This window comes from Onychomys torridus, chromosome 4 (assembly GCF_903995425.1).
Source record: "Onychomys torridus chromosome 4, mOncTor1.1, whole genome shotgun sequence".
Lineage (NCBI taxonomy): Eukaryota > Metazoa > Chordata > Mammalia > Rodentia > Cricetidae > Onychomys > Onychomys torridus.
The window spans coordinates 75108266-75132905 of NC_050446.1; the positions used below are offsets into that span (position 1 = coordinate 75108266).

Here is a 24640-nt window from a genome sequence, read left to right on the forward strand (position 1 = left end):
ATGACTATATTTTGTGAAAATTCACAAAGTATTCGTTACTCTAAAAGTATTGATTCTTAGTAGTCGTTCAGATAACTAGTAAGTATTTAAGCCCTTTATCCACAAAATCGTCTTAGCAAGCTGTAGTGATATAACAAATAACAGAAACAATATAAGGAAAGAAGAGTATACTTTGGATTGCACAGTATTTTATATGTAGAAAACGGGTAGCCAGAAGATTGAGCAGCTGGTCATTTTGTACCCACAGTCACAAAACAGAGAGATGAATTCTGGTACTTAGGCAACTGCCTTCTTTTCAGTTCAGAATTTCACCTCATGGAATGATATTTCCTTAATTCTATTAACTTAATCTACATAGCTCCTCACAGACATGCCCAGGGGCTAACTAAATTTAGATAATGATGCCTAGACAGGTCCTGAGGATTGTATCCAAATGATTTTAGTTCTTTGAGAGACTTAAAGAAAGGGAAGCAGTCAAGGCTTGATTCCATCTTTTGTTTGTCTCATCTACTTCCCACTGTGGAACTGGAAACATACTTTCCAGAAAGAAGTGTGGTCCAGGTTGTTTGTAAAAGAGAAGTGGTGGTTCAGACATTATCAGCATTCATTTCATACCTAAGAGTTGTCTATCAAGTGGAATATCAAATAGTCATAAATATGAAATGGTGCATTAAGAAAAAGTGTGATGATGTTTTACAGATTAAATGAAAACAGTTCTGTGGTGATATATTGTGTACCCTAATAAACTTGCCTGAGGATCAGAGAAGCAGAGCAGCCAGCCACTGGTTCTTACCTCTACAAAATATTCAGTCTAAAGAAGGTGAATTCCTGTTTCCTCATGACTTGTATACCCTTCTCTGCTCTACCATATTACTGCCTTGGATTAAAGATGTGTGTGCTTCCTAAGCAAAGACACAAGATCTCAAGTGCTGTGATTAAAGGTGTGTGTCACCAATGCCTGATGTCTATGTCTAATCTAGTGGCTGACTCTGTCCTCTGATCCTCAGGCAAGTTTATTAGGGTACACAATATATCACCACACAGTTCTCTCAGTAAAACTTGTCTCCATCATACATTAGTAGAGAAGTATGTAGAGGTAGAACAAGAATCCTAAACCAAACATTCTCAGTTTTAGAGTGATTTACACCTATTATACCTGCATTGTAATGACAAATGTTGGCACTTAAGGAAATTTATTTTTTAAAAGATAATGCTATGAGTGAAAGGCATAAAATATCACCCCCAACTAGTAATTAACTAAAAGTAAATATATATTCAGAATAATTTGTTATTTTTGACTTTCAAATCGTATTGCTTTTAAAGTCAGTTGCATAATTAATGCAGTATTTATGTATCAGATATTTTAAAAAATCCTCTACTCAAAAGGCATTTTGCTAGTAATCCTCCTACTAATGAGATATACTCACTATTAAACAATTCCTTATATTTCTCAAATGTCCTTGAGTCCAAATAGAGTTGTAAATTGAGATCCTCAATGTTTTAGAAAGATAAGTTGTAAGACAATCTACTTGATGATGTATCTTGTAAACTGGGATATTGCCCATTGTCTAATATTTCATCAGCAATCTACAGAGAGGCTTGAAGCTATTAAAAGAACAATAAATATAAATCAATTCACACTAGTTCAAATCTATAATTTTCACCAAAAATGTTCATAACTAGATAATATATATGTGTAGTTCTGTGTATTTCAGAATTGCCAGGAAATGATTATGGACTTAAAGCATATACTTCATTTTCATTTAATCATCTTTCCTAGGGTACGTGTTCTGTAGTTACATGATATCAACATCACTCATTTTAATAGTTGCATATTATTCCATTTTATGGATGTACCTTAGTTTATTGCTGGTGATAAAAGTTAATTGTGGCTATTTTTCAAACTAATTTCACCTCTTTCTCCTTTCATATGCCTTTTATCACCTATCTAAATCTGCATGTCCCATCACTCAAATTACTTTTATTATATCATTTCTTGGAGATGTGCCTAACATAATAAATAAAAAATTGTTAGTCTTCCTGAACTGTGTTGTGTTATTTCCTGTCTTTCTGGTCAGAAGTGTTACTTTTTTCAAAGTAGACTGTGTTATGTGAAAGTTTAAAGGTAGGTGATCTTGGATTCTAGAAAAAAAAAAATCTCTGAAATTGACATATGGCATTAGACAACACCTCAGACTATCTGGGAGTTAATCATTGCTTCATAATATTTCAGCATATAAAACAAATAGTTTATAACACACTCTGGCTATACTACACAATGCACAGTTTTTGCAACATCTTTTAATAACATGGAATACACAATAAATAACATATTATGTTAATGTGCATTTTGGGTGTGGTATATGGTATGGTGTGCATGGATGTGCACATGATTGTTTGTAAATAGGGTCATTAATGTGTGTACATGTGCATGTGTGTGTATGTATGTCCATATGTGTTCATGTTGAGTCCCAATGTAATATAAGTAATGGAGATATCCTGCATCAAACACTTTAACTAAAACACTTGAGAAGCTATGCTGACAATTATTGCTAAAATATATTCAACTATCATTCAAAGGACTTTAGTATAGGAGGTTACATAGACTCTTATGTAATCAAGGGGCTTATAACTTCAGGAGTGCTTGATCTTTGGAGGATGGGTTTGATGAGTTAGGGAGACCAAAGGTCCATGGTTGTTCTTCAGGGTCATTTGCTATACGGTGTTTTTCTGTCTGGTCTATATCTCATCCTGAGATTGTTGTTTAACTGTGTTATATAGAATGTTATAGCTCTAGCTACCTTCTCTAGACTCCAAAAAATAGAAAGGAAAAGAATTATAGCTCCTTAAAAGGATTCAGAATTCAGAGTTGAAAGTTTTGGTGGCAGACAAGGTAGAGCCACAAGGAAATGCAGTCTATCTCAAGTAACTAATTTTATTAGTGTTTACTAATGGGTGATGTCACTCTGTATGCTGTGAATGTATTGCTCTGATGATAAATAAAATGCCGAATGGCCAGTAACCAAGCAGCATGGCAGATTCCTGACATAATACATAGAGGCATGTCCAAGTCACACAATATGCTGCATGGTGGATTTAGCTTTTGCTAGAAAAAAAAATAAAGGAAAGAAAAAAAGAGGTTTTAGAGCTGCATGTTGCTGAATGGAGACATAGATCTGCTGCCTTCCAGAGTCCAGTAGTGAGCATGGTTCCCCAAAGCTGGCAGTAAACATAGTTCCACTGTGTCGGAAAGCTGATATGGGTGGAGCCGGCAGCAAAAGCTGTTATTTTTAATCCTAGTAATGCTGCAGTTTAAAGCAATAGATTCACAAAACAAACAAACAAAAACCAAAACAGGTTCAGACAAAATAAACCTCTAAATGGTTTACAATGTGTATAAACATATACATAGGCTTGGAAGAGAGAAGAAAAGGAATATAGACAGTTATGTAAAGAAATAGAACCTTTTAAAAAAAGTTTTCAAAGAGAAAATAAAGGTAATATATAAAAAATAAGCTACATAATGATGGCTATTACACAGAGAATCTGGATTGTGTTGTATTAATGATTAGAAAGACATTTGATTATAAAAGCTGCTGAGTTAAATCAATATGTATATTTTAAAGATATCTTGATTTCAAAATTTATGTCTAAGGAAACAATGCTTTGGAAAGGAGGATGATGGGGGAATGCCTTTATGTACACTGTGAATATGCATTGCTCTGATTGGTTGATAAATAAAGCCATTTGGCCTATGGCAAGGCAGCTTAGGGGCAGGCAGGAATTTCAAAGAGAGAGACAGGGAGAAGGCTGAGAGAGATGCCAGCCCATCATCCTGGGAGCAGCATGTAATGGCACACAGGTAAAACCACAGAAAATATGGCAACATATAGATTAACAAAAATGGGCTGAGTTTAAGTGTAAGAGCTAGTCAGTTGGAAGCCTAAGCTAATGGCTGAGCACTTTTAATTAATATAAGCCTCTGTGTGTTTACTTGGGGGATGCTAGTGGGAGAGATTAGTCTCAACTGTCAGCAGGCCAGGACACAAAAAACTTTCAGCTACAATAGGCTCTATTTTTGTTTCTACAGAAAATGAGAACCTGTGGATTGCTTCCAGGCTAATATGGTTTGACCAACCAAGACCCTCTGAAAGGTCTCCAATGAAACCATGACCCAGATGATCTAAAATCTAGAACAGTGTCAAGGCAACTGGCTCAGACAATGCAGCCTCACAGACTATTCCAGTCAAGACTTGACCATAATTCTTAATTTTGTCAGGATCCAGTGCCCTTTATCAGCAGGAAGTAGCCTAGAAAACTATGCCCACATTCCCAAAAAATGGATTATGGATGTTTGTCTTTGTTTAAGTTGTTGGTTACACATTGTTTTGGGTCATAGTCAATATCTTTATAAAAGAAGAAAGGGAGATATGATATAAAATTATAGGATACAGATATGAAAGTTAAAATGGTGGATTATTGAATCTACTTTTAAAGAGCAACTTATTTAAAATGTTTTACATTAGTATAGATTTTAGTTTATTGATACAAATTTAAAGTTAATTTTGTTATACTGTATATATATTTCTACTCTTGTTTAAGGTATTATGTTTGTGCAGCTCATTTAAATTGTAAGGGATAATTAAGAAATACAGATTAATAATTAGTCTTCTATGACAGTCAAACTTATAGTCATGTTATTTTCTAGTCATACATAGATTTATTTTTCAATTAGGTGGGTAATCTTCAAACACTTCAAAGACCTACAGAATATAGCACTTAAATGTTTTAAGAACTTTGACTTTCTGGACATTGAGATATGTCTGCTTCTGGCAACACCAATCTACTTCAGAGAAGGAAATGGGCATTGAAGAAATTCATTATGGAGTTTGCTGTCTTTGTGGCAAAAGTCAGCCACTGGGCAGAAAAAAAAGTGCCCTTGTATCGACTGCATAATAAAATGTAAAAGCTGGACATGCAGGACTCATAGGAAGGTGACCACTGAACTTTACAAGGTGAGATGGTCCTTCAGGTTCCTGCTTCACAGAAGAAACTGCCAGACATTCTAGAGAACAGAGAAAGAAGTGACTGAGAGACTCCATACCTATGGGCTAAAGATGGATGCCCCAACATTGCAGAGGAACTTTGGATGACTGTACAGGCAGACAGCTCTCTCTGTCATTCAAGATTTGTGAAAGTTGCTTATAATGCTCTTCCTGGTTACTTAAATAATATTGTATCCTTCTGAGGTCTTTGATGTAGTGGAAGACTAGATAGTTATAATTATGGTTTTCCTTGGTTAGGATAAGAGATAGGTTAGATATGAAACTTTATACTAACAAATATCGGATAGATGATAGAATATTTTCTTTAATTTTGCCAAATACAAATAGACTAAATATTATAATTGTAATTCTTGCTTGATAACTGTTTTGTTATGTATAATTTTACTATGTTGAAGTTTAAACCATCCCTTTAAATAGAAAGAAATGGGAAAATGATGGATGATGTCCCTCTGTATGCTGTGAATGTGTTGCTTTGATTGGTTGATAAATACAATGCTGATTGGCCAGTAGCCAGGCAGGAAGTATAGTAGGGATAAACAGACAAGGAGAATTCTGGAAAGAGGAAAGCTGAGTCTGGAGACACCAGCCAGACACAAAGGAAGCAAGATATGAAGGTAGAACTAGGAAAAATTACCAAGCCATATGGCTAAACATAGATAAGATTTATGGGTTAGTTTAAGTGTAAGAGCTAGTCAGTAATATGCTTGAGCTAATGGTCATACAGCTTGTAAATAATATAAGCCTGTTTGTGTTTACTTGGGTGTGAGCAGCTATGGGAACAGCAGGTGAGGGATTTGTCCTGTGGGCCACACAGGACACAGGAAAACTTCAGCTACAGTTTACAGATGCTATTGTTAAGAAAAGTTCAGGGAATACATAACATGACACAAACCAAAGAACTTGTCTTATGGGAACAGTTACACTATGAAGCTCTTTGGGGAAAATAGTACTTGTTTCTTTGCTATTGTTTGTGTGGGATGTTTATTGTTTTTGCTTTTGCATTGACAATGACTGGCAACATTGCCCAGGCTAACCTGGCATTCCTGGGTTCCATTAATCGTCCTTACTCATTCCTCTGAAGAGAGTGATATTATAGGCACAAAGCCCTATATCCACCTCTGACTGCACTAGCTTTTTAAAAGAATGGGGCTAGCCACAGTTGGGTTACAGTCATCTAGTAATTTACCGTATCTGAGCACCTCTGTGGATTGAATTAAATAAATTTATGGAACCTTTTACCCTAAAATTCTAGAACTTGGGCAAATGAGAAACATGGAAAAAATAAAATTCATATAAATTATCTGTTCCTATTATTTTTCTTGAATTGTAACTTAACTTAAAAAATGATAGGAAACTGCAGTTTCTAAAAAAAAGATGAATGATTTTTCTTTTTGGTTGAAAAGACATTATTTTGAATGTATTCCAAGTAAAAGAAAAAGCTTTTTTTATTTTCTCCAAGCAACTGATAATGAATATACAATTTCAGAAGTTGAAATTTGTTAGAGACTTGAAAAGAATTGATGCCAAGAAAAGGATTCTCTTAATTTAGCTACTCAAAATATAATATTTCTTACATCTCAAAATGTGCACATCCAGATAAACTCAAGTGATTATACAAGCAAACAAGAATAAAAGCTATATAAAAGCAAAGTATTATGTGCCAAATCCAGGGAGTTATTTTACTTGTTTATTTTTGCTAGGAAGTAGATGTCTGAAATAATTGTGCCAATATGCAGCTTAAATATTAAAATGTTTGGGATTGTTGTTAAAGACCTAACTAATAGTTAAATCAGGAACTTGAAACAAACCCTGTTGTACTGTATGATTTAAAGTATTTAAATGCTTTTTGTTTGAATTAGGCATAATATATAGTTATATGTGTGTGGGTCTCTCAATTCTTTATCATTTAGAAACTAGTGGTCTATAAAATCCAGGCTACTAGAGTTCCCCAAACTGGTGGCATCAAAGTTACATCACTAAGTCAAAAAATACAATTTATAGATTACAGAGGGTGAAATTTATGGAGAAGTTTAGAATAGATTTAGGTGGGAACTTAGAAGGGATAGGAATTTGGAAAAAGAGAGAAAATAAAGAGACTTGTATTATAGGAGAGAACCCAGGAAACAGGTGACCAATGATCTATTATTCTAGGAATTTTAAAAAATGACTTACAGCATGTGAGATGTGAGGAAAAGGATGAACTGGTGGATTATGTTGTCCCAGAGGTGATTATTTAGGATATAACAAAGAAAAAGGAACCAGGGCTATTTCTGGCATTTCTTGCATCCAGCAAGGGAACTCTGGCAGCCATTCTTGAGTATCCTTGCATGGTTTCCCATTGCCTATTCTCATCACTTTAATACCTCTGTGCAAAATGTAGTTAAAACCTCTGCTTAGCAGTTTCCTTTCTTTAAACATTTATTGTGTCTTTGTGCTTGGAAAATTTGAACTTCTCTCACTTCCTTGCAAAATAAATGATTAATTCTTATGGATTAACATACCATATGATTGAATAATAAAAAGGGGATACAAATACACAATGGAAATTAATTCAACTATAAAGAAAAATAAAATTTGCAAGTACATGAATAGGACTAGAAATAATGATAAGGAATGAGGAAACCCAAGCTCAGCAAAAGGAACACACACAAGCCTCAAAGACAAACATTAAATATTCTGCCTCATCTTTGGAGCTTAGCTTTCATTCTTTAGTTTTATATATTTTACTGGAGTGTCTGTGGGGGCTAAGATATTACATAGGGGCCAAGGAAGGAGTATGATAAAACACAAGTAAAATGGAAATGAATAAGGTGAATGCTGGGAGTAGGAAATGACATATAGGGAGGGAATGGGAACAATGAGAGAGACAATGGAGTGAAGGGGGGCCGTTAACCAAAAGGAAGGGTATATAAACAAAGCCAGGGTGAAATCTTGTCTAGTAACTCTGTTAAAAATAGAACTATTACAAAAAAAAAAAAGGTTTAGAAGGAACATACCCTGTATGGCTGGATGATGTGGGTCCTAAAAGCTGTGAATTACTAAATAAAAATTCCAATTCCAGTTGTAGGATGTTTCAGCATGAGTCTTTGGCCAGGGAGGCCTCAGAGCCACCATCCCAAGATACAGGCTCTGACCATCCCTCTTTGCTGTCCACTAAAACTAGATGATAAGATTCTATTGCTAAAGAGACCACATACATTTTATGGAAGATTTAGAGGAACCAAAATGGAATTGAGACAGAAACTTCCTCTCTGCTTACAAGCGTTCACATTGTTGGAATGTGCTATGAAGCTTGCTGTGAGATAAAAAGGCAGCAATAATTTTATCCAGTTGTGAATTCTATGAACTACATTGCTGTTGTAGTTTGAATATAATTCCCCCAGAAGCTCATGATTAGAAGGTATTGCATGGTTGGAGTAGGTATGGCCTTGTTGGAGGAAGTATGTCACCATGGAAGTATGTCATGTGGGCTTTGAGGTCTCATATACACTGAACCACACCCAGTGACTCAGACTACTTTTGTTGCCTGCAGATACAGCTCCTTCTCCACTTTCAGCTCCTTCTCCAGCACCATGTCCACCATAAAGATAATGAATTAAATCTTTGAAAATGTAAGCTACCCCAATTAAATTTTTTCCTTTATAAGAGTTGCTGTGGTTATGGTGTCTTTTCACAACAATAGAAACCCTAACTAAGACAAATGCCAAACTACTAGACAAGCTCGCTTATGCAATAGTGATTTAGCCATTATAGAGGTCACCAATCACTCTCCAAGTACATTTGAGACATGCTTCACAGCAGTGACAAGTCTGGTACTGTAAACCAGGTCAAAAACACATGGCTGTAGAATTCATAAGCCATTGCCAAGAACTAACTACTATTATTTAGCTAAGCTGACACAACATTAAACTACCTTCTAAATATTTGTGTATATACCTTTATAGAAAAAAAATCTACTGTCAGCCTGAATCAGAGAGCCCCTCATTACAGTCAAAGGCAATGAATTCAGATACTTATAAGCTATTCAACATGCTAAAAATTAGTGACTATGAATGTTCAGCTTTGTGGCTTGAACATTATGAACAAAGAGCAGAAGAATTAAGACCATAGAATATGGAGTCATCTACTGGGTGTGACAAAGCCATCATAGTCTTGAACTCAGAGTAGCGATGCATCTGCATAATGGAGGCCCTGTTGTGAGTCATCATAACTATGTAAGAAGATCACTATTGTTTCATTAATTTAATTATGTGGTTTATGTTGATTTAACTTTACAATTTCATTAATAATGGGCATTAAATACATTCTACTACCACTTCTTATTTTTAAAAAATATTTTATAAAAGATAATTATTAGTATAGTAGAAATATTTTTTTAAAAAATCATATAAGAACTTTTTACCATGAATTTTATATATCTCCTAGAGTTATTCTAGCTTATAGTAGACATAAAGCATATGTTCATAAAAATTCAGGGTAGTTTTATAAATAATAGCCAAGTAATGGAAATAACCTAAATGCCCTGTAACTAAGAAATAAGGCAGTGCATCTATAGAAATAATTTCAATATCAAGATCAAAATGCAATAAAAATAAAATCTACAGGAAGGTGTAATATAAAGTGTGAATTCTTCAGTCTATCATTGTCTGTTTGTTGGAAATTAACTGAGATATAAAAGACAAGCAATTCCATGCAATGCCAGAATGTGTAGCATCTCAGACTGCAGAAAAAGAAGAAAATAAGCAACAAAGTTCATATTCTGTAAATTTTAAAATAAAAAATCAAATAAATACTGCATTAATTATCTAAATATTCAACTCCTAGTTATTTGTACAAGGAAAATAAATGTATGTATTCATTTAAATCCTAGCATACAATTTCTTTTGGCACCCTTTTGTGTGAAAACTATGAACTTAAATAACACAACACTCTGAAGGAAAATATATAAACAATTTTTGTGTCACCAAATTTAGTGTACATAATACTAGTTACATGAACATATGAACTACTGGCAAATGGAAATATGTGTATGAATCCCAAGCAATAAAATTTATGCTGAGGGCAAGAAGCCAGAGAACAAGATCCATTTCATGAATCTATCTAATCAAATTCTAAAGCAATAGCAACAACAACAACTACAGCAAACATTCTGATCAATAGTAACAAAAAAATTTCTCTAAGGACACAAGGCAAGTGCAACTTCTTCTAGGTCTTAGGTTTAGGAAAACAGAAAGAAGAATTTATAAAATGACAAAATGAAGTCATAGCCAATGCTATATATGTTTGTTATCTTATTTAAGTATTGTTTAAAATGATTTTAATGAAATTATACATATGTATTTGCTGAATATGATATCTAACCCACTTCTGAACTACATGCACATACAATCTATTGTGTCATTATCCCTTATGTTTTTTTTAAATGAACTGAAAAAAATGTTTACTTCATTGTCATTTTGAAGGAATCCATTCACATAAGTGTTGTATGTATAAATTGCATTGAAAGCTTTGTTACACATCTTGAGATGACAATGAACATAAGTTTAGCTGTGAGAAATGAGCTGTTAGATGTACAGAACAGAGTTCCTTGTGAAGAGTGAAGGGGTCATATATCTATGTCACTTTTTATAGTAGATTTACAGCCAAGCTCCTAGATTGGAGCTGTTTTCAGAATTTATGTGATTTAACAAATGGATGCAGACTTTGAAAAGTTTATACAAGATCTTCCCAAGGAAGATTATCTTGGTGTGAAAAGTATAGACGTGTTGACATTTTATCAGCTATCAGCCATGTATAGAATCCATTAGCATTTTAGAAAGGTCTTTACAGGAGACTTATGAGCATCCACTATAATTTTATCTTTGAAAAATTCCTATTTGCATTTTCTGAGTCTTTACAGATGTGAATCTCAGTAATAATTTACACTTTATTTTATTTGTATTTTTTTCTGAGACAGAATTTCTCTGTGTGTGCTTCTGGATTTCCTCAAACTCTCTGTAGACCAAACTGACCTCTAACTCAGAGATCCACCTGCCTCTGCCTTCCTTCTGGTGCTTGGGTTAAATATATGTGCCACAATGACTTTCATAACTTAGACTTTCATAAGGCGTCACTAAATCTTCTTTTATTCCAAATTAAACTACCAAAAAAGCTGTGAACTTGCAAGGGCCCTTTTTGTTCATGCTGAATTCAGGTATTATTAGCTAAGAAAAGGTGAGTGTGTGTGTGCGTGTGTGCATGCATACATTTGCATGCATGTGTGTTCAATATAATCTGTAATTCTGCTTATTTTCAGTAAATTTACAATGAGAGACATATTCAGGAAAAGTCCCTTAGAATTTGATTTTGACATGTTATGAAGATTATTAACCATTAATCCAACATTCATAAAACACTCAGTTAACTGCCAGGCATACTCCATGTAAATGGCTATTAAAGAAAGGAAGTCAACAAACACTCAGGGAAATATATAATTTGAATCTACTGTTATAATTATTCATGCTGCTTTTAATTTGTATAATTGAGTTGTTTAAATTCAAGGCCTGCTGCCAAAAAAGATAGACCAGAAAATAAAATTTTTCTTTCTTTCTTTCTTTTACTTTTTTTTGACTTTTCAGGGTTTTTAATAAAAAAAAAAAAAATAGAAAAGTGCAGGGTTCTGCTTCATTTCAGCTCCTTTGCTATCAAACCAGGGGGCAGGGCATGCTTCAACCTCTCTGCCTTCTCCTTGTCTATGATGACCAGGCTGGAAAGGTACCAGCTTCAGGAAACTTTTAACTTCACATTACCCTTGTCCTTCATCATGACAGGCTTGGCATCCTTCTGCTGGGCTGTGAGCAGAAAGTCCTTGGTTTCTCCTATTCTCAGAGGCCTGGAGAAGGGAGCTTGGCGGCACTGGCGACTTTGCAGCCTCAAGACCTGAAAAGAACTGAAGAAGCAAATTGTACCGATTTCCTTATGGATGGATGTCTTCTTCCTCTCATGAGGTCCACTGTGATCAGAAGACATTCACATTTCAGCACTTCTGTCAGTAGATACACAGTTCAGTCTCAAATGGTTCTCTCTCTTTAGGAGTTTCTAAAATTCAACAAGTTTGCATGCAAATGTAGTCATGCACACTCACCTTTGCTCAGTTCATAATACCTGAATTCAGCATGCACAAAAAGGTCCTGTGCAAACTTACAACTTTATTGGTAGTTTAATTTGGAGTAAAACAAAGTTTACTGAAACATTTCCTGAAGAATTTTGAAACTCTTCTAGACCTTTCTGTGCCACTTTTTGGTCCTTGTTTTCTTTTCAGTACTACAGATAACATATTTAGAATTTCCTGAGATTAAGATGGACACTATTTTTCTCTCTGTCCTGACAGATAAGGAAATAGTCACCAAAAATTTCACTCAGTAAATTTTCAACGTAATTCTCCCTCACCTTCAGTCATGTCGCAGCCTCACTGTGTGTCTGGATAATGAGAGAAAAGTGCAGAAAGCCAATCTGATGGCATGTCCTGCGATTCTTACCTGTGCCTATCACTGAAATTTACACCCTAAATATGCAATGAAAACAGTTCCCTTTCAGCATTTGTGTCCAATCATGTATCATTAATGACACTCAAGACAGCTGCACATAAACATGCCTTAAAACTTCAGTCAATGCTTATAAATGATTTTGGAGCAGAAGTCACTGATAAAGACAGCTCATCAGAACAAAAACTGTCATTTAGCATCAGAAGAAAGGAGATGAAAACTTGTTATTTATATATAGCATTTTAAATGAAACCATTCTTTTATTGCACAAAGATTAAAAACTTTGGCTCAGTTTTATAAACAGTTTAAAAGACAAATGTCCAAAAGGGAAGATTCATCCCTTATTTTTCCTTTGTCATAGGAAGCTGAAAATTGTCTCTGTACTGATGTGTCCCATCTCATTATTTATGGATAATTTTTACAGTTAGACCTAGAGCACTTTTGTGAGAACTAATTTAGAGCTAAAGGAAACAAGCAACTCTTATTTTATAGAGTTATTTTGTTACTCTAGTAAATTATCCCAGAATGTCTTGAAAATTAAAGTACTTTTACATTCAAGCTTCACCTTTTTTCTTAATCCTTCTGCTCAAATCTTTGTCAATCTATTGACATTTCACTTGTCTATGTAGCTCCTGCATTTATAAATGGCTTTTGTGTTGACTGGCACCTGCACAGCATGCATTTGCCATTCTGCCATAACAATCAGGCACAGAGGCACACAAACAGATTTTTCTTGCCTAAGTAATTTATAATATATATATATATATATAATTTTGTTCCTTTTTAAAGAGTCTATCATGTTTCTGACAGCCCTAAAACAATCTGGTTTAAGACCATTTTTGATACTCTTCATATATAAATAGAGGATATTTTACTCAGTATTGATCCTTTCATATTTTACTCATTACCTTATTTAATTGGTCTATTGAAATCCTTATTTCTTCTAACACACCTCTTACTATGGTGTTTCAGTAAACATTTTCCTTTTTTTTTTAATGTACCAAACCAATGAAATCATCCAATCCTATTTACATCTATGCAATGAGATTCATAAAGCTTAAATGTTGTAAATTCTATAGAAATATATTAGTTTTAGTAGTATTAACTGTTACCAAAATTTTGGCTAATGAAAGAAACATAAATTTCATGTCTTTTTCAGATATGTTGTAAAACCACCAGATTCAAAATTTTAAAGCATTCAAAGTTCTGAGAACACTTTGGTGACCTCAGAGCAGTTTCTGGATCAGAAACTGGGCAGGTTTTTGGATAGGTTTAGGTTCAGACAAAAATGGGTTTATATAAACCTTGCATTATTTCCCAAACTACACTCAGATTTATTTAATTTAAGACTTGGAAAGAATATTTAAATTTTCTGAGCTGGATTTCCTTATCTTTACACTTAGATTAATACTACTTATTTATATGTAAATTTCATTTGGAGAATTGTATTAAAACATAATTACTGAAGTTCAGTATTTCTGAAACAGCACTTCTCAAACCTTTTAAACATTTAGTCACTTGAGGATTTTTGTTTAAGAGAAGAGGAGTTTTTCCCACTCATAATTCTGGTTATAGACCATCATTGTAAGACAGACCAAGGCAGTGTGAACTTAAAACAGCTAGTGACATCCCATCCACAACAAAGCGCAGACAGCAATGAACTAAATCATGAATGTTTGAATCATGTAGGAGACACCTGAGGATTCTGAGAGGATACAGATAGCAGCACAGTGTATGGAGAGTAGGACCTAAGAGTGTGTATTCCAAGAAGCTGCAGGTCATTTGTCTCTAGATAACAAATTCCTAGAAATCCTTATTCTGTGGTATCCACACTGTGTTTATATTCATTGATTTCCTGGCTAGCCGATTTGTTTTATTTTTAACAAAATTTCAAAAAATATCACCTCAAAGTATACCACTTTTCTATGCTCTATATTTGAAGCTTGGGGAGACTTTTGTAGTTGGCATTTTGTGCTCAACTTCCCTAATCTGCTAAAAGATGAAATCTACAAATGGAATCTAAATGTCAAGAAGTCTGTCCTCAGAAATTCCGTCTCCCTTGGGAGGATATCAGATACAAGAAAGGGCCTGGAGATTGGTAGGACTCCTCAAATACTTTTACTGCAGGCCATTGGCTATACTTGTAGTCAATTTATCTCTCTCCTAAATCACTCCTCTGCCCCTAAGGTGCCAATATTAACTCTGTTCTCTCCCATGACTAGAAAACATAAGCTTTCATATTTCTTTGGGTCTTAGTTTATTCACCCTTTTTTTTCAGGAATAAACCTGTGAACATAATAATTTTGTTTGATTTGCTGCTAATAATCTCATGTCTCTTTTTGTCTTTCAAATAATCAATCCTCAAAATACAAATATTTTCTGCATTTAAAAAAGAAACAAAATCATAAACTTCTACATATAAAATTTATTTTTTTCAGGATTAGAGGGAGAGAAAACTGTATTTAGATTATAAGAAAAAGAATTTATTTTGAATAAAAGGAAAATTGTTTTTTCATACAATGTATTTTAATCTTATTCTTTTCCCATCAACTCCTCCAAGATGCTCCCCACTCACAATGCACCCAACTTTATGATCTTTCTCTTTCTCTCAAAAAAAAAAAAAAATCAGGGAACACAGCACAAAAAATCAAAAATGAAAACTGACAGATTTCAAAAGAAGAAAATTAAAAATACAAAACAAGAAAACAATACACAAAGCACACACACACACACACACACACACACCCACACACACACACACAGAGGGGAGGGGGATCCATTTTCTGTTTGCCAACTACTCCTGGCTACTGGTCCTGCCCTGGTGTGTATTTGATACACCCAGTGTCACTCCATTGAAGAATACTGATATACAGTTTCCCAGAAGTTTTCAACCACAAATAACTTCTTGGTTAGGGATGGTATTTGAGATCACGTCCCCCATTTCAGCACTAAAATACTGTCTGGTTTGAACCTGTGTTGGTCTTGTGAATGTTGCCATGGTCTCTGTGAGTGCATATGTCTATCAGTCCTGTTAGGTATGGAAGATTCTGTCTCCATGGAGTCGTCCACCATCTCTAGCTTTTAGAATCTTTCTACCACCAATTCTACATAGATCCGTGAACTATGATAGAGGGATTTGATAAGGGCATTCCATTTAGGAATGAGATTTGAAAGTATCTCACTCTCTGCCCATTGTTCAGTTGTTGATCTCTTTATTGATTAGCATATACTGCAAGAAGCATTTCTGATGTGTGTTGAGCAATTTTCTGCCCTTTGGTTATAATAATATGCTATTAGGAGTAATTTTATTGCCTTGTTTCTTTAATAGAATAATAGTAGTAGCATTTTCTTAGGCACATAGATGATCTAATCTCAATTTCCTGATCACTTTAGCAGTTTTATGTAGTTAAAGTTTTCCTGCCTGGCCCAGTCAGGACAAATCTCTCTCACCCGCTAGTCCCACAGTCGCTCAGACCCAACCAAGAAAGCACACAGAAACTTACATTGTTTAGAAACTGTATGGCCTGGCAGGCTTCTTGTTATCTACTTCTTCTATCTTAAATTAACCCATTTCTGTTAGTCTATACTTTGCCACATGGCTTGTGGCTTACCAGTGTCTTTACATGTTGCTTTTCATGGCGGTGGCTGGTGGTGTCTCTCTCCAACCTTCTACTTCCCAGAATTCTCTTCTCTCTTGTCCCGCCTATAGTTCCTGCCTGGCCACTGGCCAATCAGAACTTCATTTACACAGAGCGATATCCACAGCAGTTTTATGTATGAATTCCATGCCATGCTTTAAATCCAATTAAAAATTGCTTACACCCATAACTTTTGTGTCACTATCAGTCTGTCTTGCAAGAAAGTCTATTTACTAACCCATTCTTCTCAGTAGAACACTTTAATTGCTTTTATATTATCTTTTTAATAAAATTTCATATATTTCTAATATGCAATATGATGTGTATATATGCATGTGCATGCAAAATGACAAGAATATTGATGGAAGGAAACAGATATTTCGCTTGGCATAGCTACATACTTCATATGTATATGATAATGCCACCTGTATTTTTAGAGGATTTTCATGCCCAATACAGAATAGTTAACTGTTGTTATCTTGCTTATGTTAAATATGGAAATTTTACATGATCTCTATGATTACAACTTCATATTCATTTCCCAGCATCTCTTCCTATCTCTATACATATATCTAGTAATTATATTCTATACCCAACTTATATGGACAACTATTTCCCTGTATTTACAAGTCTAAATTTGTCTTCAAACAACTACAGATCTAAAATAATTGAAATAAAATGAAAGTAAATAACACACACATAACATTGTGTTTCAGAGATAGAATTTCCTAAATAATAAATTTATTAATTTTAAACTATGTATTCTCTCTCTCTCTCTCTCTCTCTCTCTCTCTCTCTCTCTCTCTCTCTCTCTCCCCCTTTCTGTGTGTGTGTGTGTGTGTGTGTGTGTGTGTGTGTGTGTTTTGTGTTTGTGTGTGTACGTGCATATGCATACTCACAGAGAACAGAAGTCAGAGTTTGAACCACTGGACCTACAGTTTAAGTGTTTGTGAACTATGTGATGTAGTTGTAGTTGCTGGTAACTTAACTCTGGTGCCTTGCCAGAGCAGCAAGCATTCCCACTGGCTGAACCATCTCTTCAACATGAAGTGCAACAACTTTTAGACAGCATTTATGTTGTACAAGAAATGGTAATTAAGCTAGAAATAATTTTAAAGTACACAGAACGTCATGTGAAGGCTATACAAAAGCACTATACCATGTTTTATATAGCATTTAAATAACTGTGGATTTGGGTAACAATGGCATATATAGAGAGAAACATCACTCTTGAATATTGAGGGGCAGCTCTATTTAACTACTTAACATTCTGCCTATAATTGAGATTATACACATTTTCCTTTCATTATCGGCCTCAATAAACATTACTCAGTTCTTAGCAAATTAATTCATGTTCTTAGAAATGATGCAGTCCCCCTTTTTTGAGGCTAAATAGTACTCTACTGTTGGCATGTACTATATTTTATATATTATATATATGTTATCAGGCTATTAGCTGTGACCTTCTCTTGGACATGTGAATAATGACAAAATGAACTTAGAAATGAAAACATGTCTCTAAACTATTAATTTAATTTTAAGAATATATATAGATTTAATAGTATGAACATGTTCTGAATAGTTTGAATAAACATGTTCATTCTTATGGTCATGTAACAAACATTAATTCCCAGATGGTGGTGATATTGTGGAGGGTCTGATAACCTCAGCAGTTTGGGCTTAATTGAAGGAAGTTCATTATTGGAGACAGATCCTTGATAGCTAGCTATTCTATCCCTTGGCCTTCTGTTGTTGCTGTTCTATCCATAGTGAACTGAGTAGCTCATATCTGCCACATTCTACCTGCCATGGTTGATCAAAATTATGACTAAAGTAAATTGTTATTCCTTTTAAATAGTTCATGAGAGGCATTCTATTACAATGATGTAAATTCCAATGAATATAAGGAATTGGTACAAGAGAAATAGTCACTATGCTGATAGCCTGGCCATGTGATTTGGAAGTCATTGGAACCTGTCTGTGGGAGAATTTGGAAGTTTGCAGATGAAGGCTGGAAAAAGACGCATGCAGAGCTTAACAGTGATCATTCTGTCAGTTGAAAGACAAAATGCCAAGAAGAATGAAGACATAAAAGTATGTGCTAATGCAGTGTCAGGAGAGAATAAGGACCATATTGGGAACTAGATTAGAGTCTCTGATAACACATTCTGCCAAATAATTTGTCCACAGTTGGTCCGCACCCTGAGACACTGAATGAGATTGAGTTTAAAGGTGACAGTCTAATAAATCTTTTGGAAAATACAGGAATGCAGCCCAGTATCCAGGCTGCACCATGAGTATTGCTGGCTGATTTTAGCTAATTCTACAACAAAAATGACGAACTGCAGGATAGAAAAATCAGTATAGCTTACAGTTTTCCTAGAAAAGAAATGTGATTAAAGTTGTGTTCAAGAACGGTATAGCTGATTAGTAGGTTATAGAATCAGGACATTGGGAAATAGTTGCTTTCCTTATTGTGGTAACATAAAGTCAAATAAAAAACAACTTAAGGGACCTGGGGCTTATTTGTATTGTAGTTGAGGAATGCTGTTCCCTGTTTTCTCATTCAGATCTTAATGGGTCAGAAAGCAGAGAAGGGGGAGTGCCAGATCTGTCCAGAGATGTAATTTCTAGGTTATTCTAAATCCAGTAAATCTCCCATTGAGGATTAAGCATTACAGATACCTCCAAGGCATCACAGAAACTGGTCCAGTTCTATTCATCACAGGCACACATGCAAGAAGTTTTAACTCCTTTGGAAAACTTGTTCTTGATTGTGGTAATTGCTTCTGGAGGTTACTGTGAGCTCACTCAGAGGTCACTGTAGTCATATCTCAAGAGGACAGAATACTGTATACAGTAAGAAAGATTTTGGTGTTATGCATGCAATACTGACTTTGCAGTCATGTAGAATGTAAAGGTTTTGGACTCAAGAGGCTTATTTCAGATTTTACATGAAAGTACTGGAGGTCAAGTAATGTGTTGCAGAATAGATAATAAAAGGCATTCCCTAAGATTTGGTCTGGGGGAGAGGACAGAACTTCAGTGGAGGATATAGTATACTGGTGATGTCAGGAAGTAGGTACATCAACAGATACTGAGAGATTTATTAAGGCAACTCCACAGAATTAAAATAGCAGTTTATTTTGAGGACTAACTTAAAGGTAGTAAAGGGTTTGGTTACAGGATCCAGGAGAGGTGAGGTGTAGTCCAGCTGGGTTCTCTGAAGAACTCAGTTTGGTCTACCATCCAGCATCCAGGATCACCGGGAACCAAGAGAGCCAGCACATCTAGATCTCAGGTCTAAAGGGCTCCAGTCTCATCCCCACCTCAGGAGCAGATCATAGGCAGGCATGACAATTACTGGAAGCCTTACTGGGGGTAGTACATCCAGGTCAAAGCTACACACAGGCATTCAAGGATAAGCCACAGGAGTTCATTATATCCAGTCAAGCCAATTGGAGCTCACAATACAACACTACATGACCCAGATGCTGTACTTGGAATTCTAGAATTTTTATCCCCTTCTGTGTTTGTTTATTTTGAGGAAGTGTCTCTTAGTGATAAGGTGGGCCTTTGACTATAGAGCAAGCTGTCTTTGAACTCAGCGACTTCTTTCCTCAGTCCTTATGTTATGTGATTGCAAGAGCCAATTGCTACTTAGTGTATGTGGTGCTGACAAATGCAGGGCCTTGAATCTTCTAGGAGAACACCCTAACCACCGAGCTCAGATTTCACTTCTGAGATGAAATCATAGGATTTAATGTTTTCAGTGTTAGGTTTGTCTTTTTTCCCTCATCCTTGTCTCTTTTCTGTTTCCATTCTTTTCTTTTGGATAGAAAGTTTATCCTATGGTAATTTATATTTTAAAATATAAGTGAGTTGTTTTTATTCTGAAGAGATTAATAGCTATAAGGTTTCATAACTCTCAAGGGCAACCTTGAATTTTGACTCTAAAGAAATATTTAAGCTGTTAAGACATCAAGGACCCTTGGAACTTGTTCAAACTCATTTTACGTTATGAAATGATGACAAGAATTTATGTACCAAGAGTGGACACTGGTTTGAAGATACAAATGTCCTTCATAAATTAAAATGTTAGAAGGATTATTCTTCAGGTGATTACATTATTTTGGAATGATCTGGAGACTTACAAGATGGGATCTAGTTTGAGAAAGTAGGTAAATGGAATATGCTTCAGAGGATGTACATGGTTCTCACTATCTTTATCTCCCCTCTTGATTATCACAATGCCCTGAAGATCTTTATTCCCCATGTGTTTTTACCCTCATATTGTTCTTTGCAAACACATTCAGTTAAATGAAAATGGAATCAACCTTCTGAAACCTCAAGTCAAAATTAGTCTTTCCAGATTAAGTAAGATGTAAGGTCCTGTAATTGCATCATGCTGGGGTAGCTACAGAAAAGGTGTATTTAAAGGCCATCCATGACTACATAGCAAGTTAAAGCCAGTCTGTGTACATAAGACCATGTAAAAAAAATCTATCTCTATTAGGTTTCTCATTACAGGTATTTTGTCACTTAGATATAAAGAGCAATTAATACATTTAAGAAGAGAGATGCTTAATAACATCATTTTTAATTTTCTGATATAATTAGTATTTTTTAATTTATTTTATTCATTTTATGTACCAACCACAGATCCCTCTCTCATTCCTCCTTCCACTATCCCCCACCTTCCTCTCCCCACCCTTCCTCCCCTCCTACAACAGGGTAAGTTCTCCCATGGGTTGGATAGCTAAGCCTGGTACATTTAGTTGAGGCAGGACCAAGCCCCTCCCCACTTTATCAGGGGTGAGCAAGGTATCTGAGCATAGGTAATGGGATCCAGAAAGCCAGCTCATGCACCAGAGATAAATCCTGATCACACTGCTAAGGCTTCCTCAAATCGACCCAGCTACACAATTGTCCACCATATACAGAGGTCTAGTCTGGTCCCATGAGGTTCCACAGCTGTCAGTCTAAAGTTTATGAGTTCCTTTGAGCTTGGGTCAGTTGTCTCTGTAGGTTTTCCCATTATGATCTTGACACCCCCTGCTGCTCATGTAATCCCTCTTCACTTTCTTCAACTGTACTCTCAGAGCTTGACTTGGTGCATGGCTGTTGTTCTCTGCATCTGCTTCCATCAGTCACTCTATGGAGGCTCTATGATAACAGTTAGAATATTTACCAATCTGATTACCATGGTAGGCCAGTTCAGGCACCCTAATCATTGTTGCTAGTAGTCTAATCTGAGGTTGTCCTTGTGGATTCCTGTGAATTTCCCTAGTACCAGGTTTCTCCCTTACCCCACAATGTCCCCTCTATCAAGATACATTGCTCTCTCAGTCTATCCCTCCTATAGTTTGACCATCCTGTTCCCTCATATTCTCACCACCCCCATCACCTACCCTCTATTTTCCTCACTCATCCCAATTATTCATTGGGATCTCCTCTGTTTCTTCTTCATAAAGTGATTCATGCATCCCTCTTTGTGTCCTCCTTGTTTCCTTGCTTCTCTGGAGCTGTGGGTTTTCCTCTGATTATTCTTTGCTTTACATCTAGTATCCATTATGGGTGAGTACATACGATGTTTGTCTTGAGTTTGTTACCATACTAAGGATGATATTATCTAGTTCCATCCATTTGCCCACAAATTTCACGATGTTGTTGTTTTTTTATACAGCTGAGTAGTGCTCCGTTGTGTATATGTACCATTTTCTTTATCCATTCTTTGGTTGAGGGGTGTCTTTGCTTCCATGTTCTAGCTATTACAAATAATACTGCTATGAACATAGTTGAGAAAGTATCCTTGTGTTATGCTTGAACACCACTTGGGTATGTGCCCAAGAGTGGTATCACTATGGGGTTGGGGATTTAGCTCAGTAGTAGAGTGCTTGCCTAGCAAGCACAAAGCCCTGAATTCGATCTTCAGCTCAAAAAAAAAGAGTGGTATCATTGGGTCTTGAGGTAGCTTGATTCCCAATTTTCTGAGAAACTGCCATACTGATTTCTAAAGTTGCTGTACAAGTTTGCACTCCCACCAGCAGTGGAGGAGTGTTTCCCTTGTTCCACATTCTCTCATACATAAGCTGTCATCAGTGTTTTAGATCTTAGCCATTCTGACAGGTGTAAGATGATATTTCAGAGACATTTTTTTCCTTTCCCTGATGACTAAGGATGTTGAGCAACTCCTTAAATGTCTTTCAGGCTTCTGAGATTCTTCTGTTGAGAATTCTCTGTTTAGATCTGTAGCCCATTTTACAATTGAATTGTTTGGTATTTTGTTGTTTAGTTTCTTGAATTTTTTTTATATATTTTGGCGATCAGCCCTCTGTCAGATGTGAGGTTGGTGAATATCTATTCCCATTCTGTAGGTTGTGGTTTTGTCTTATTTACTGTGTCCTTTGCCTTACAGAAACTTCACATTATCAGGATGTCCCATTTATTAATTGTGTCTCTCAGTGCCTGTGCTATTGGTATTATATTTAAGAAGTAGTCTCCTGTGCCAGTACTTTCTTTATAGGCTACTTTCTACTTTCTCTATCAGGATCAGTGTACCTGTATTTACATTGAGGTCTTTGATCCACTTGGAATTGTGCATGGTGACACATATGGATCTATTTGTAATCTTCTACATGTTGACATACATTTATATCAGCATCACTTATTGAAGATGCTTTCTTTTTTTTTTTCCATTGTATAGTTTTGGCTTCTTTGTCAAAATTCAGGTGTTCACAGGTGTGTGGATTCATGTCAGGATTTTCAATTCAATTCCATTGGCCCACATGTCAATTTTTATGCCAATACCAAGCTGTATTTATTACTATAACTCTACAGTATAGCTTGAAGTCAAGGATAGTGATGCTTCTCTAGGTTAATTTATTGTAAAGGATTGTTCTAGGTATCCTAGGTTTTCTGCTTTTCCATATTAAGTTGAGTATTGTTCTTTCCAGGTTTGAGAAGAATTGTGTTGGAATTTTGATGGGGATTTCACTGAATTTTTAGATTGCTTTTGGTAAGATTGTCATTTTTACTATATGGGTTCTACCTATCCATGAGCATTGGAGATCTTTCTATTCTCTGATATCTTCAATTTCTTTCTTTAAGGACTTAAATTTCTTGTGATACAAGTGTTCCACCTCTTTCATTAGAGTTACCTAAAGGTATTTTCTATTATTTGTGGCTTTTACAAAGGGTGATGTTTCTCTGATTTCTTTCTAGGCCTTTTTATCATTTGTGTACAGGAGGGCTACTGATTTTTCTTAGTTAATCTTGCATCCTGCAACATTACTGAAGGTGTTTATCAGTTGTAGATATTCCTGATAGAAGTTTTGGGGTCACTTATGTAGACTATCTTATCATCTGCAAATAGCAAAAGTTTGACTTTCCAATTTACATCCACTTGATTTCCTTTTGTTGACTTATTGCTCTAGCTAAAACTTTGAGTACTATATTGAATAGATATGGGGAGAATGGACAGCCTTGTCTTATTCTTGGTTTTAGTCAAATCCCTTCGAATTTGTCTTCATATAATTTGATGTTGGCTATCAGCTTTCTGTAAATTGTCTTTATTATGTTTAGGTATGTTCCTTGTATTCCTGATTCCTTCAGGACCTTTGTCATGAAGGGGTTTTGGATTTTGTCAAAGTCTTTCTCAGCTTCTAATGAGATGATCATATTTTTTCTTTCAGTTTGTTTATGTGATGAATTACATTGACAGATTTTCATACGTTGAAACATGTCTGAATCTCTGGGATGAAGCCTACTTGATCATGATGAATGATTTCTTGATGTGTTCTGGATTCAGTTTACCAGTATTTTTACATCAATGTTCATGAGGGAGGCTGGTCTGTAATTCTCTTTCTTTGTTGCATCTCTGTGTAGTTTTGGTATCAGGGTAACTTTAGCCTCATAGAAAGAGTTTGGCAATATTCCTTCTGTTTCTTGTATGTGGAACAATTTGAGGAGTATTGGTATTAGTTCTTCTTGAAATTCTGGTAGAATTCTACACTGAAACCACCTGGCCCTAGGTTTTATTTTTTTTATTTACTTATTTTTGGTTGGGAGACTTTTAATGACTTCTTCTATTTCCATAGGAGTTATAGGTCTATTTGAATTTTTCATTTGTTCTTGATTTAATTTGGGTGTATAGTACCTATCCAGAAATTATTCATTTCTTTTAGATTTTCCAATTTTCTGGGGTACAGATTTTTGAAGTATAACACGATGATTCTCTGGATTTCCTCATTGTCAGTTGTTTTGTCTCCCTTTTCTTTTATGATTTTGTTAATTTGGATATTCTCTGTCTGCCTTTTAGTTAGTTCCCATAAGGGTTTGTCTATCTTTTTGATTTTCTTAAAGAACCAACTCTTTGTTTCATTGATTCTTCGTACTGTTCTCTATATTTCTA

The 24640-nt window shown here is 35.3% G+C and overlaps 1 pseudogene; it reads right to left on the minus strand.

The window, feature by feature from the left end:
- Positions 1 to 11729: 11729 nt before the first annotated feature.
- Positions 11730 to 12074, minus strand: LOC118581839 (annotated as a pseudogene).
- Between the last annotated feature and the right edge of the window lie 12566 nt (positions 12075 to 24640).